Genomic DNA, 14,896 nt, shown 5'->3' on the forward strand with positions numbered 1-14,896 from the left:
CTGGGAGGGAGGGAGAGCAGGGACTCTGCGGAGGTTGCTTTCCCTCCCATGTCACAACTTATCATGGGGGAGAACAGGGGCACCTTAATCTCAATTCTTCCTCGGCAGGGGCGCTTAGAGTGACTGACAGTCTCACTCTGCATTATTAAAACATGCTTCTTCTGGGTATTTTGATCCAGACCGATGCTCTTACAAAAATGAGTTCTCTGTGATGTTGCCTGTGCTGGGGGGAACAGCAGTTCATGCAATACAGTAATAAGGCGTCCCAGCAGCTGTTCACATTACAGGTGCAAAGACATTGAAAGTATTTCCATGGATAACAACCCTCCCCTGAGGAATTAGGAAGTATTTGAAGTATTTGATATTTCTCCAGAAGTCACATATTTACAAAGTTTGATACTGACATCAGCAGCTTGGTAATTTTAGAGAAAGGAAATACCTGACACTCGTGGATTCATCAATTTTGAGTAGGGGTGTGGGGGCGGGATTGCATGGCCTTTTCCTATTTTAATCCTTTGATGTTGTGAGCCAGTCTACCCAGGTAGTCCTGTTTGCAGCCTCATCTTCATTGCAGTCAAACATTCTCTTCTACAAAGTTTAAATCCAAAGGTTCTCTCTTCTCACTTGAATGCTTGTAACTTTCTCCCTTGCTTCAGATCTCTGTATATCATATTTTCAGAAGGAATCAGACTTATAGTTGATACCATGTGGAGAATAAAATCCTCTTTTATTATGATTTTAAATAAAAAATAGCTGCCGTGGTGTTTTCGAGATGATGCCAATCTTGTGTTTGGCTGCTGATGTTTCAAGGGAACCAAGTTATCAGTTAGTCATAGTGTTTTGCTAAAATCAAACCAATCTGTGGATTGAGAGGCAAATATGTTCCCGCATTAAACCTGCTTTTGGGAATGGACTCTCCACAGGCACTAAGCAGTTGAAATAGTAAGGAAAGAGATCAGCTGCAAAATATTTTGCAAGAATTGTTTCTATTATTAATTATTATTATTTCATTTGTTTGTTTGTTTTGTGGTAGTGCCTAGGACCCCTCATCATGGTCTAGGACCTCATTCTTTTGGGCACTGTACAAATGCAGAACAAAAAGATGGCCTCTGCCCCAAAGAGCATATAATTAAGTTGTGCTGTTTTAATTAAAATTGGTTTAAATATTGACTTAGTCAAATCAGGGAAAACCTTCATGGCCACATGTATGTCAGTTTACAAATAGCCGATGCAAGCTAAATTGCCATAAGCCAGTTGTAAACTCATATAAGCCTGGTCACACAGGTTTGGGCTGGTTTAACTAAACAGGTTTTTAACAGAGTTGGTCAAAGGTCAAAATTTCTGTACCACAGAAATTTCAAAATTCTGAAAAAAATTCACTCTGTTTCAGGGGAAAAAAAAGTATAAATTTCTAAGTTTCCCATGGAAAGGAAAATCTGGGGGGGGGGGGGGGGGGAACTGAAATAATCGAAATGTTTCATTTTGGAAATTTTGGAACAAAATTGAGTTTGGGAGCCCGAGCTCCAAGGTTCCCTGCTGAGCCCTGCCTCCAAGCTCTCTGAAGCTGTGGCAGCCGTGAGGGATCTGGGAGCTTGGAAGCCAAGCTCCTAGTCCCTGTGTGACAGGGAACAAGAAGCTCTGGGAGCTCCAGCTTGAGGCCAGGTTCTCAGGGCTTCCAGACTGCTGGCTGGCAGGCAGGGTGGAGGTCTCACTGCCTGTGTTTCAGTGGAAGTTCGCTGAAACTGATAAATTTCTGCAAAACATTTCGGTTCCACTGAATTGACATTTTCTGATGGAGAAACTGTTTTGTTGGAAAGTTCCTTTACATAAGTGCAAAGTGTGTGTAAAATTCTACCAAACTAGAATGGCACATTTTGTACCCAATTTGCACTAGCATATAAGGCTAAGCCAGATGCAAGGCAACGCCCTGGTTCAACTGAGCTTTGTCTAAAATAGTGTTTAAAAGTACTATACAGTATGTTATTAAATCCTGTTAGCTGCTGTTTTGAGCTTATTTAACCCATTCTTAAGCTTTAGTCAAGACAAACAGCAGGTCTGCTCTAGAAGTGCTACATCGGTACAGCTGCAGCACATCTGGTGAAGATGCTCTATGCTGATGGGAGAGCGCTCTGACGTCGGCATAATTATTCCACCTCTGCAAGAGGCGGAAGCTATGTCAATGGGAGAGCGTCTCCCACCAACATAGTGCCGGTGTGGACAGCACTTAGGTTGCTGTAACTTGCGTCACTCAGAGGGGTGTCTTTTTCATACCCCAGAGCGACATAAGTTAGATTGATGTAAGCAGTAGTTTAGACCTGCCCAAAGCAAGTTTCCCCGCCCCCCAGGACTTAGTTTGACCTGCTAGCACATGATAAAGAACAACTTGCTTGTCTTGACTAAGGTTTTAGAAAGTGTTAGATCAAGCCAGCTAACATGATCTAACATCACCCCTTTAAATCTAGACAAAACCTTAGGAATAGTTGAAGTCTCTAGTGTAGACTTTTAAAGCACTTGGAGATGCTGAGATGGAAAATACAAAGTAGTATCACAATTTGGATAACTGCCAGGGAACTGATTCAGTGCAATTCGTTTCAATGACTGTGTAAAATCGATAAAAGCCACACCTGTCTAGTTACCTGGTACTGTCTGTTCCAGCGGCGTCTGGGTAAGAAATTGGTATTTGCTGACGTAAATATCTGACTGTACAGTCTTTGTTCACTTGGGCCTTAATCATGAGCAATCCTGCAAACTCACACAGGGAACCGGGGTGGGTGGGGATTAAGGACAAAAGAGAACTTACCCGCATCACTGGATCCTGCATAGGTTAGGGAGAGTAGTGGCTGCTGGGCTCCCTCTACCTTCACTAGGAGCCAACTGCACACTGGAGCCAGTGCAGAGGTAGAAGTAATCTGCATCAGCAGAAGGGCAAGCACAATTAATTTCTCCCTGGGGTAACAGGGAAAGGAGAACCAGATTGTGACTCTGAGGGTATGTCTTCACTTAAAATGCTACAGCAGCACAGCTGCAGCACTGTAGCGCTTCAGTGTAGACACTACCTATGCTGACGGGAGGAGTTCTCCCATCGCTGTCCTGCTCTTGGGGCAACACAGGTACATGTTGCTATTACTCAGATTGGACTGGGTACAATTCAGTCTTCCAGGTTGCTTCTAATAGCTGCTATACTACTCAAAACGTCTACACTTTTATGGTGTCTTTCACTTGTGCATCCTAAAATACTTTCAGATTCTAAAGGGAAACTTGATTTCTGGATAAGAGCATAAGATTGGGACTCAGGAGATCTAGGTTCTATTCCTGACTCTACCACAGGTATGCTGGGTCACTTTACCTCTCTGTGCCTAGGTTTCTCCTTCTGTAAAATGAGGATAATGATGCTGATCTTCTTTGTAAAGTGCTTTCAGAGCTACCGATGTAAGATGCTGTTTGTTTTTGTTTAAACTATTGAACTCTGATGGCTAATAAACATGTTGGAGAAAGATTTTATTGAGCATTCATCACTCACACCCTTCATTTAAGGTGTGAGAGCTCTCATTACACATCCTCTGAAACCTCTGGTTCCTTCAGCAAACCCAGAGAATACTGCACTTATAAACTTGATACTTCTAAACTAAAAAACAAGCAAGCTTCTACACCCTCTTTTTTTTTAAAAAAAAACCAACAAAATATACCTCCATAAACCTCTCAGGCCACCTATGCCCACCTTAAAGAGGAAAGAGTATAAGCCCAATTTAAAAATAAATGCTTTACAGATCACCTTTCAACACAAACTTGACAACGTTTAGGCAGGCTGCTGGTGTGCTAAGACCACTGCCTACCATGCTGACCAACATAGTCTCATTGTTTCCTTGCACTCCCCCGTCTGTCTATCCATCTGTTGTTGCTTGCCTTGTATTTACATTGCAAACTCTTTGGGGCAGGGAATGTCTTATTGTTCTGTTTGTACAGTGTGTAACACAGTGGGGTCCTGGACCATGACTCATAGGCTCTGCAGTAATACAAATGACCATAATGATAATATTTTAATTCTAACAACTAACTCTAACACAATTAAACTTTCTGAAAATATATACAGGCAAGTCTCATCTTACGCAGGGGTTCTGTTCCATGGTTAGCGCGTAAAGCGAAAACCGCGTATAGTCAAAATTACATTGAGTTGAATGACGGGCGGAATTGCGCATGTTAAATGTGTGTAAGATGCGACAGACCTGTATTAACACTGGTCCAATTCCTGAGATCCTTACTGCATATTTGATTCAGTTTTTTATTTGGTTCTTACTCAGGGAGACACTCACTGCAGTCATTAGAAGCTTATCTGAATTAGGACCTCAGGTTCCTTATCAACTTTTTTCAAGAAAACCAGTATTTTGGGCTTAATCTACTGGATCACGTTTCTTTAGCTAATTGAGCTTCCTCCCACTTCTCTATGGAAGGTAATGGACGTATAGGGATTGTTTCATCCACTCCTGAAGTGCAGTCATTCTAGGGCAGCAGACAGCAGCCGTTAAACCGTGGACAACAACACTTAACATCAGGTTAGGCCAAGGAGTAAACGTGACACGGATCCAGCTCCTATTGAAGTCAATGAGAGAGTTTTCTATTGATTTCAATGAGTGTTGGATCAGGCCCAACTAGTGTATTGTAATGAAACTGAAGATGGTATTTTAAGTAAGCAGAATATAATTAACTTCCTTGACTTGGATTTTGGCCAGAACACCAGGGACAACCCCTCTTCTTTTACCAGCTTGAAAATGTCTTAATGCTATGTACATTGATGAGATTTAAAGTAATTAATACCTTAATAGTAAATATCTCCCAGCACATTATATTCCTATGAGTCTCTGATAGTCAGAATGATCTCTTAATTGGAACACTTCTGATATCACCAGGGACTGTACTGGTAAACTACAGCATGTAGGTTGCAATTCCTCAGACTGGTCATTTCTGTTGCTGTAGTAGAAAAGAGGACGTGGGGGAGTGTAAGCGGGGGAATGGTCCCGCTATTGTGGGGAACTTTCCTGGCTTCTGCACTACCCCGGTGAAGTGGACTAGCGAAAGGATCTGAGTCCCCGCTCCCACTTCCTTTACCCAGAGGCCTCCCTGCCCTTGAGGGCTCCCCTTCCACTCTCCTGTCTGGGTGAGTCCTCGTAACCCCAACAAGGCTGGGCCCAGGATTCCTGGGGGGCTCGACCCCCAACCCTGCTGTGGTCACCTAGGACAGGGGCTAGGGTGTCCCCACTCCGGGGTACTCTCTCTGCACTGGGCACCTCCCTGACCCACTGATTATTCCATACAATTTGAAGCAAATACAAGTTGTTTAATTAACAATTAATTTTAAAAAAGAATAAGGAAAAATGGGAAAGGTTAAAGGAAAACACATCACCCCGCTCTGTGGCAGGGAACATTACAAACAGTGTCTCTGGAACGTCAGGGCAGTTCAGTCTGTTCCTTGTAGGTCCCAGGCTCCTTCTCAGGCCCTGTCTGTGCTGCAGGGACGCTGTGGGTTGGACACTTGCTCTGGTGGTGGTCACACGCTCTCAGGCTCTAGGTGGCAGGACCCTTCTTCCCAGCGTCGCCCCCGCCCGGTCGGGGTTATGATCCCCCTGTAAGTTTGGCCTGCAAGGCCTCTTGGCTGAGGCGTCTCCCTGCGCTGGGCCCACTGCCCAGGGTCCCCCTCACTCTCCCCAGCTGCTCACCACACTCGGACTGCACACGGCTCCAGACTGCCCCAGCCCCAGCTCCGGACTGCTCCAGCTCCACTCTGCCTCAGCACGGCTGCTGCTGCTGCTCTGCCTTCAGCTCCCTGGGCTGCTTCTCTGGCCTCTCTGGCTCTGGTTGCTGCAGCTCTGCCCCCAGCACAGCTCTGCTCTGTGTGCTGCTTCTGTGACTCTGCTCCCAGCTCTGACCTGCTTCCTGGCTGCTTGTCTGGCCCCTCTGGCTCTGGTTGCTGCAGCTCTGCTATCTCTGGGCTGTGCTCTGGCTTTGGGGCTGCAGCTCTGCTCCCAGCAGCTCAGCTCGGGCCCCTGCTCTCTCCTTAGCTCGGCCCCACTCTGTCTGACTCAGGCCATTCCAGTTCACACGGAGGACGGGACCCCCCCGGCCTCCTGACTCTCTGATTAGCTTGCCCGCCCTGTCAATCAGGCTGATCTGGAGCATTGGCCTCTCCCCATTGTTCCTGGGGACAGTCAGTCTCAGGCTCCTGATTTGCCATTGACCCTTCCCCTTTTAGTGCTGGGAGCTAGCCAACCAAAACACCCCCACTGAGTGTTAGTAAGGGGGCAACAGTCCCCTTACAGGAGGAAGAGGCCAGGTTTCAGGGAGAGTGACTGATTATGGGGACTTTTAAATAAATAAAAGAAAATTTAGGCATTGCAATCTTTGCTGTGATTTGTATAATATCTGGGTTGCTGTGTGAAAGGGGCGGGCTGAGTAATTGCTGAAACGTTTACAACATTCCCACTTAACTGAAAAGAAGTGACACATTAGTGTCGTTTGTAGAATTGTTCAAGCACTGGAAAACAGAATTAGTGTAGGCAGGGGATTCCCATTCTATGATCCGGACTGTTGGTTGTCCACAGTGCATTTGCTGGTGGTCTCTTAGGAGAGCTAGTGAGTCACATGGTGCTAGCTCCTTCCTCCCATTGTTTCTAGCTACTAAATTGCATACACAAGAAGCTAAAAATACAATAAATGTGTTCCCAATATCACTACTTCGTAGCAGCAGTAACCACAAGGATACTTTTTATTTGCCAGTGGGATGGGAAGTGATCTGTGCAATTGCAAATGGAAGGTGGTCCCTGGAATAGTGACAAGCGAGGAGGTGGTCCACACAATGCTGAATGGGGGATGATCCCCAGGATGGTGAATGAAATGGAGAGGCGGTTCCTGTGATGCTCAGTGGAACGGGGTTTTGGGGGGGGTTGGGCCCCATGATGGTGAGTGCGAGAGGAAGTGGTCCACAAGACTGTCGAGTAGGGTTTGGGCTACATTATGAAAAAGTCTGACAAAGTTAGGTGTAAGAGGATTTCAAGACCACTTTTGCTATTTTTTCACAGCAGTTTTTTTATACATTGACTCCGTGTGAGTTTGGGATACAGAGAAGTAAGAGACCTTTTGCTTGTAAAGCTGGAAACTTGTAACTATGCCATGTTGTCATGGTACCTAACTGAGAATGTAAGATACTTCGCGACATGGAACATGCAATCACCCTTTCACCAGACATCCATTTGAGAAGAGAGGACCTTTTATGTATTGTGTTTGGGTGCAGTGAGGATGTGGTTACAAACAGAACTCTGGGAAGGCTGGCTCCAGATATCAAAGGATTAAAAACAAAACAAAAGTTTTTAGAATCACTTGAGGGGGGAGAAATGAATATAACAACATATAACATTTAATAAAACATCTCTCATTATCAATTAGGAAGCCCTTAAAACATTGGTGCAAGAGACAGAGGTTAACACTAAGGCCATGATAAAACCAGTGTGCAGTTAAGAACTTCTTATTTCTTATTTGTATTTTTAAAACTGTAAATCCCTTTCACAATCTCCAAGTCAGGTATCCAGGAAGAATCTTGCAAAACAAAAAATATACATAGTGACTCCTAGGTTAACACTGCCACCTACTGGAATAGTGTATAACATAAGGACTTGGATGTTACCAAATTGGAATACGGAATGTACATCATTACATAGCAGCATAAGATGTAGAATCCTATAAGTTACTTAAAAGTCTTCCACACCCAGGTACTGGATCTTGAATGGTATGTAGCTGTAAAGAGGAAGAAAAGGTGTCTAGAACTAGTCAGAAGAACAGCCAGAAAAAACCTTTGGTGTATTGAGTTGAGTAGAGCTGGGCAGGAATCAATTTTCTATTTTGTGGGAAATTCCATGTGTGAGAAATTTTTTTCTGTTCCTGAATGGAATAGAAACAAAAAATGTGAAATTATCTGCGGGATGAAATTCTGATTTTAGTTTTGGTCAATAGAAATTTTTTGTTTTGATAAAATCAAAACATTTTGTTCCCGTTTCAGTATTTAAATTGTTTTAAATTTGATTATAAAATAAATGTCAAACCAAAAATCATTGAGAAATTAAAAATTGAAACATTCCATTCTGAAAATGTCTAGATATTATGTTTTGACATTATCAAAATTCTTCATTTATATTTTTTTTTCTAAAATGAAAATTCATCAGAATCAACACTTGTTTCTGGCAAACTTTTTGCTCTTGAGGAATCAGCATTTTCTGATGAAAAAACATTCAGTCAGAAAATTTGTGACCCATTGTAGATGTCAGGTTAGCTAAGTGCTGGAAAAAGTCTGGAGTTCCCTTCTCTCATTATGATTCCCCTCATTATGATTTGGACACCAGAGTGAAAAAAAAAGGCTAGCAAGGCTCTGTCAGTGGTAGTTAGCAGGATGTGGGCCTCATTTTCTTGAGAGTTAGCTGTGTGAGCAAAGCCTCATTACAGCTGGGATTCAGAGGGGAAGCTGCACTTCCTTCCGCAAAGGTTTTAGTTGGGGCTGGAAAGAGCTGTTTTGCTAGAGAGGGTACTGCTATAAAAGCATGGTCCTATAATCTAAAAATTACATAAAGTTCTGCTTGAATCCAAGGTAAGCTCCAATGGTACAAATAGTTGCCTTCCTTGTCTGCACTTGGAGTTTACACCAGTGCAGCTGCTGGTTGCTGGCCATTGAGTGCTGGAATCAAGGCAAATCCACAATATAGACAAGGCTGTATGGCAGCTATGGATGAACAGGAAGATGTGACTCTTGGAGATATTGATATTCCAGAGGAATTTGGCACTGTAGGGAATGCTCTGGCATTCCACTGCCACATTCCATCATTACTACACAGAAGTTCCATTTAGGACCTGCAGCAAAGTGGCTAACCACCTTTCTTTTTAAACATTACGTACAAGATACATATTTGTACATATTTTTAAATGGATCTGGATTTATTTTCTCCAGTTCTGCTGTTATATTTATGGGTGTTAACAAAATAATTAGAGGTGGAAAAGAATCACCTGTTTGTGATTTGGATCCAAACTTCCCTGAAGTTTGGGGATGATTGAATTTGATGTCCCCTTTCTACTTATTAGAGAACAGCCCAAGCTGCAATGAAGAAATACAAGCTTCATGACAAGATTCCCCTCCCCCCCATTCATAGAATCAGTAATAAAACCTTGGTAGTCATTTATCTGATCTCTGCAAAGCAATAGAAAATCTATGTTGTAACTAGGGAGCTACTGACAGCCTCTTCATCTTTCACAACACCCCCATTAATGGGTAAATTGGTTCTGCTTTGATTTTTAATTGGCTACAAACAATAGTGTCTCCAGCTAATTGATTCAAGCCTGAACTTTTTCTGCAACATTAAGATCAGTTTGGATGTCTTCATTTTTAATACTTACTTTTTCTGTTGGCTTCACTTTCTGGCATTCAGAATGGGAAATAGCTGGGGTTTAACTTCAATAAATTGAGATGAAAGAGTGCAGGGAACTTGTGTGCAGTGTTTCCTAGCCTGAAATAACAAGGACTGCAACAGCCACTGCTGTTTCCATTTCAGAGATGGTTAGAGAGAGGGAGGGAGGAAAGTTATTGGCATCATGTGATTGATGTGGGGACAAAGGACCTGATCCTGCACATATGCACAGGATATGACTAGTCCCATTGAAGGCAAAGTTAAGCACTTATGTTTTTGCAGGACTGGGATCTAGCTTAGTAGTGAGAGGACAGAAGAATCCTTAATATGGATCAAACAGAGCCAGCTGCATTGTGACTAAAGCATATCAAGCATTAAATAATTAAACCCTATAGATCAGTGATTTTCAACCTTTTTTCATTGCAGACACCTAACAAATTTTGAATGGAGGTGCAGATCCCTTTGGAAATCTTAGACATAGTCTGCGGACCCCCAGGGATCCATGGACCACAGGTTGAAAACCGCTGCTATGTGTGCACCATTCCCCACCACTTCTTCCCCCAAAAGATCCCAGAATTTTTCAGGCTGACAGCTCTCAGCATGATAAAGGGAGGGCAGGGAGGGAAAACAAGTGACAATCTAGTCTTGGAAGGGATGGAGAACATTCAATATTAAATACAAGTGTTTAAATACTAAATAAGGAAGAAACCGTCAGTGCATTGAGAAGCAATAGGCCCACCTTGTCTCTCTACTAACTCCAGCTGTAAAATTTACCATAAGAAAGCTAGTAAATGGGAGCCACACAAGCAAACAAAAGACACAGGGTTACTGGAAAATATTTGTTTTGGCTCTCAGCAGAGCCATTCTCGTGATCAAACCCTCGGGAAGTTGAGCCCCTTTCTGGTTGTTTCACACTCAGCGTCATGCTGTCCTGTGGTTAGATTGATGGTGGCAGAGCAGAGTGAGGAGAATGGGAAGAGGAGGAAAAAAGAAAAGCCCATGGGTGGCTACTCAACGTGTGACTCAGTGATAACTGAATTTCTGAAACCAGCCACTATCATCTCACTCTAAAATAGCCTCAGGATTATTGTATAACCAGATAGTGGATACATTATGACAATGCCAAAGGATGTTTTACCATCTTGTATATTCATGAGTGGCTGACCAAATAGCAGTTGGGCCCTTACCAACAGAATACACTCCTTTGGAACAGGGGTGGCATTTGTCTCATGGTGAGCCCCTGCAGAGCTCAGTTCTTGGACCCCTACAAGTATTGACACTGGGTGGGCTTGCGTCCCTGCATCATCGTGCTGGGCTGGGCTTGCGTTCATTTGTAACTCAGTTACCATATCAGGGGGCTGCCTCGGGGCCGCCAACGATTGCATGGGTTGCAGGTGCCTAATGCTGCCACTGTACTGGAAATCCATCTAAGCAAGAGCCTGGTCTCTTTTAGTGTGTCTTGTATGTCTGATCTCTTTCTTCAGGCTTTTTGGAGATGCTTGAAATCACCCTGGCAATTGTCTGCTGGCTGATACTAATTGCTTTTCTCCAATTCTTTCAGGCTAGTTAGTTTTGCATGTGGGAGGCCCTCAGCTGGTGAAAATGTTATTTTCTCTTGATCCCAACAGTTTTCTAGTACCTGGGTCAACTTCTAATATTAGGTAATAGTAATGATGATGGATACCTTTTAGAAAAGGCTTGTAATAATGATCTTTCTATCCACCTCAAACACAAATGTCTTTTCTTTCATTTCATGGGTTTAAAACATATAACAAATGTGGCATTAACTTACTGTGTCTCCTTTGTTTCTTTTGTCATTGCTGTTCACATTTTACTTCTCTGTCAGTCCAGCATGGTCTTGTACCTCAGGCTTCACTGTGCTTCAGAATTTGTCCAATTTGTGTATAATTTTGATGACATTTCCTATAAAAACAAATTTTTCCAAAACATTTTTTTTCTGAATTTCCATTTTTTGGGAAATTTTGTAAAGATTTGTTTTTGGTCTAATTTGGAATGCCAAAATTTTCTGTGAGACAGTAATGCTGAGTTTTGACCAGCTCTGCTTACAAACTAAAGAAGACAAAACAGACAGATGGAGAGTTAGAGGAAGTGGAACAAACAATGGCTAAGATGGCCAAGTGGTGATGGTACAATGAGTCACATCTAAATAGTATAAAATCTTGATGACACAATGTTTTGTTTTTTAAATGATATGTATATAGAGATGGCCCCAAATTGCCCAACAGCCATGCTGTGATATTAATTATAAGCCTCACTGTAGCGGGGGGGTCTTCAGGAAGTTGAGACAAATTTGTAACCCTTGCAAAACAATTCATGTGGGCCCCTCTCAGCAGAACCCAAGAGACAGTGTATAACCTCCTCCAGCCAGCTCTGTCATGCCATGAAGGGGAAGGTTTTGCATCTGTAGCATTGGGGGCAAGTACTATTTAATTATTTATTTTTGCAAAATAGATGAAAATCAACTGTGATGGAAAGGGCACCCCAAGTCCTCTGCACCACTTACTTCCTGCACAGGTAACTGTTGGTGTAGCAGTAGGGGAGCCCTTTACACAGATCCAGTGGCCCCAATACCCTATGCAGTTGACACAGAGGGGTGGTGACTGCTCTTCCAGCCATTGCCCTACTCGTATTTCAAATGGGAGTAGGTCAAAGTGCACCAAGGAACTTCTGGTGTGTGGTAGCAGGGTCCACACAGCCAGTTAGTGTATGAATGCTCGTACACTAAAGATACACTCCCCAGTTTGTCACGCATTAACTTGCCATCTAGACAAGACCTTTGTGTCCTTTAGTCCTTAGCTTTGTGTGCTGGGCTAGTCTTCGAAGTGCAGACGCACTCTCTGAAGTCCTTCTGTTGCTTTGGGGCTCCCGACTGGAATGTGCTTTACAACATTGGAGGCATGGAGATCCCACATCCACATCATCTATTCATTTTATGCATTTGTAATGTGCCAACCACAGTGTCATCCAGGCCCCCAGTCCTGCAGGAGCACATGTGGTTGGACCTTTGTGTTACATGGAGCCCCTTTCAGTTCAGTGAGGCTCTGCACAGGCACAGGTTTGCTCCCATGCAGTTCCTTAAAAGAGTGGGGCCTAGGTGCCACATGGATCCTTCATCAGGAATATGGGTGTGCTATTCTGTTGCAATGAGAGCTGGGTGGTGTATAGGACTAGGATGAAGATAACTTCATGTTTTAATTTGCCATTATCCTGATTCAGACCCTTCTGAGGTCTCCCCCACCACTGTGTCCCAGAGAACCAATGAAAGAATAAAATGGAGCAGCCAGAGCCTTCTTTAGAAACACACTCAAGAGTCTAAAAAGGATCCTTAAAAATACATGCACTCATTTTGAGAAAAGAATAGCACTTTTGAAGACAACAGAAGACTACACAAATCCCCAAAGTTGTTTCCAACCCACACAGTTCCTTCAGGGAAGTCTTTGAGCACAGAATCTAGCCATCGATTTTATTTCTGCCTCCTCCTCCTCCTGGCTTCCAGGAGAGCTGATTGGGAAGTTCACAGGTCCTTGTTTCTGTGAAAGCATCCTTCCTCCTCTCTAGAGCTGTGAATCACTGGAGGATGTGCTCTCACACTAACACAGCCCAGGTATAATCAGAACTTGTTTGTTGCTATGGTAGCTTTATTTAGCTTTTTAAGGCTATTTTGGAAAGACAAATGCTGTAATTGCTAAATCTGTTCTAATTCAGGCATCACAGTGTGGCTGCGCCCCACACCTTCTTGGGACATGAAGGGGTTAACATGCTATACTGGGACCAGAGAAGACAAAAATCCCTGTCCTGCAGAAACTGCCCAAACTGCCAAGCCTGGAGGGGCCCAGCTGAGGCTGATTATGAACAGGAAATAAAAGGAGAAGCTGGGTTAAGCCAAGGGGCTTTTCAGGATGAAGGGACTGAGCCACTTTTTAATCTGGAGGCAGATGAAGCTATGGGCTGCTAAGCTGTGGAGCAGGGTTGGCAAGGGAAGCCTCTTAGTTCTTAGATAGCAAATAACTGAGCAAAGGGTTCGAGTACACCCCCAGGAATAAAATGTGTTTCCAGTTTTATTTGGGGAGTAAGAACTTGGGTTTATTTTTAGTCATTTACATAATTCTCTCTGACAGCAAGAGACAAGCAGTGCTTGTGCGGAAACCAAGGACTGTTCAGCTGATCTTGGTGTGATGTACTGGCTTTATGTATGTGTATTTGTGTGAGATCCTCTAGTAGCTGGTCCATCAAGAGGCTAAGGGTATATATACACAGCAATTAAATACCCCTGGCTGGCCCAAGTCGGGGCTTGGGCTGTGGGGCTGTAAAATTGCAGTGTAGACATTCTGGCTCGGGTTGGAACTCGAACTCTGGAGACTCTGCAAGGGGGAAAGTCCCAGAGCCCAGGCTCCAGCTGAAGCTCCAGGCTCCAGCTGAAGCTCCAGGCTCCAGCCTGAGCCCCGTGAGCACAAGTCAGCTGACATGGACCAGCCGCGCCTGGTGTTTTATTGCAGTGTAAACATATCCTAAGGGACCTGCTACAGTTAACACCAAAGGGAGATCTATTTTAGCTCAGGCAATAGAAGTCTGATTTCCGGAGATGAGATTGTGTTGCTCGGATGTGTAGTTTATTGCGTAACTGATTGTCCACAGCACACAGGTAGTACCACACCTTAAGTAAGAGATGACCAGTTTATTTATTTCTCCGGTAATGGAAATTTTTGGAGGTATGCTTCTGGATTGAAGAAGCCCAGGCAATGTCTAGGTCATAGGGGACACCTATTTTAGTTGGAGGTGTTTCAACTAGCGAAGGCCCTTGGGATTGTTTTTCATCTGGTATGGTTGGTTGGTTGAAGGCAAGGCCATCCAATAGGATTTTAGCGGCAAGGTTTGTCATGGAAGCGAGCTGGACATAGGGAACATTTCCGTGTGCTACTAACACTGCTAGATGCAATTTTGATGGTTTCTTCTCCATGTCAGTTTGTTCTGACTTTTGTAACCATGTAGGAGTTTTGTAGAGAGGGCTTAAATTTAGGGGGGAAAACCTATAAATACAACACTTTCTGTGAGAGACATGGTGGGTGAGGTAATATAGTTTATTGGACCAACTTCTGGTAGAAGGTACAAGCTTTGGAACTTTTTTTGTATCCATTTTTGTGATACCTTCTTCTGGGCAGGTTACAAAAAGTTAAAGTCAGTCTCCATGGTGGCTTTTCCACAACATAGTCATTGTGTGCACATCCACACGCACCATGCTGCCTAACTGTTTGTATGTGGGCTGATATCCCATACTTCCTCAGAGGTCTACCCTGTATAGCTTTATTGTCGCTGAGCACAGCTGTGACTCATTGAGTTAACTAACATAATGCTGAGTACTGTTTAGCAGGCAACTAGGATAAACTGTGTTCAACATAGCGTCAGCTAATTATGTTTAAACCCTGATCAGAACAAGGTTT

General features: G+C 43.5%; 1 long non-coding RNA gene across 1 annotated transcript in view; it reads left to right on the forward strand.

The window, feature by feature from the left end:
* The window catches only part of LOC128832332 (uncharacterized), a 52,557-nt gene that overhangs the window by 15,940 nt on the left and 21,721 nt on the right, over positions 1-14,896 (forward strand). The gene's annotated exons all lie outside the window — the stretch shown is intronic.

The sequence above is a fragment of the Malaclemys terrapin genome, chromosome 2 (assembly GCF_027887155.1).
Source record: "Malaclemys terrapin pileata isolate rMalTer1 chromosome 2, rMalTer1.hap1, whole genome shotgun sequence".
Taxonomy (NCBI): domain Eukaryota; kingdom Metazoa; phylum Chordata; order Testudines; family Emydidae; genus Malaclemys; species Malaclemys terrapin.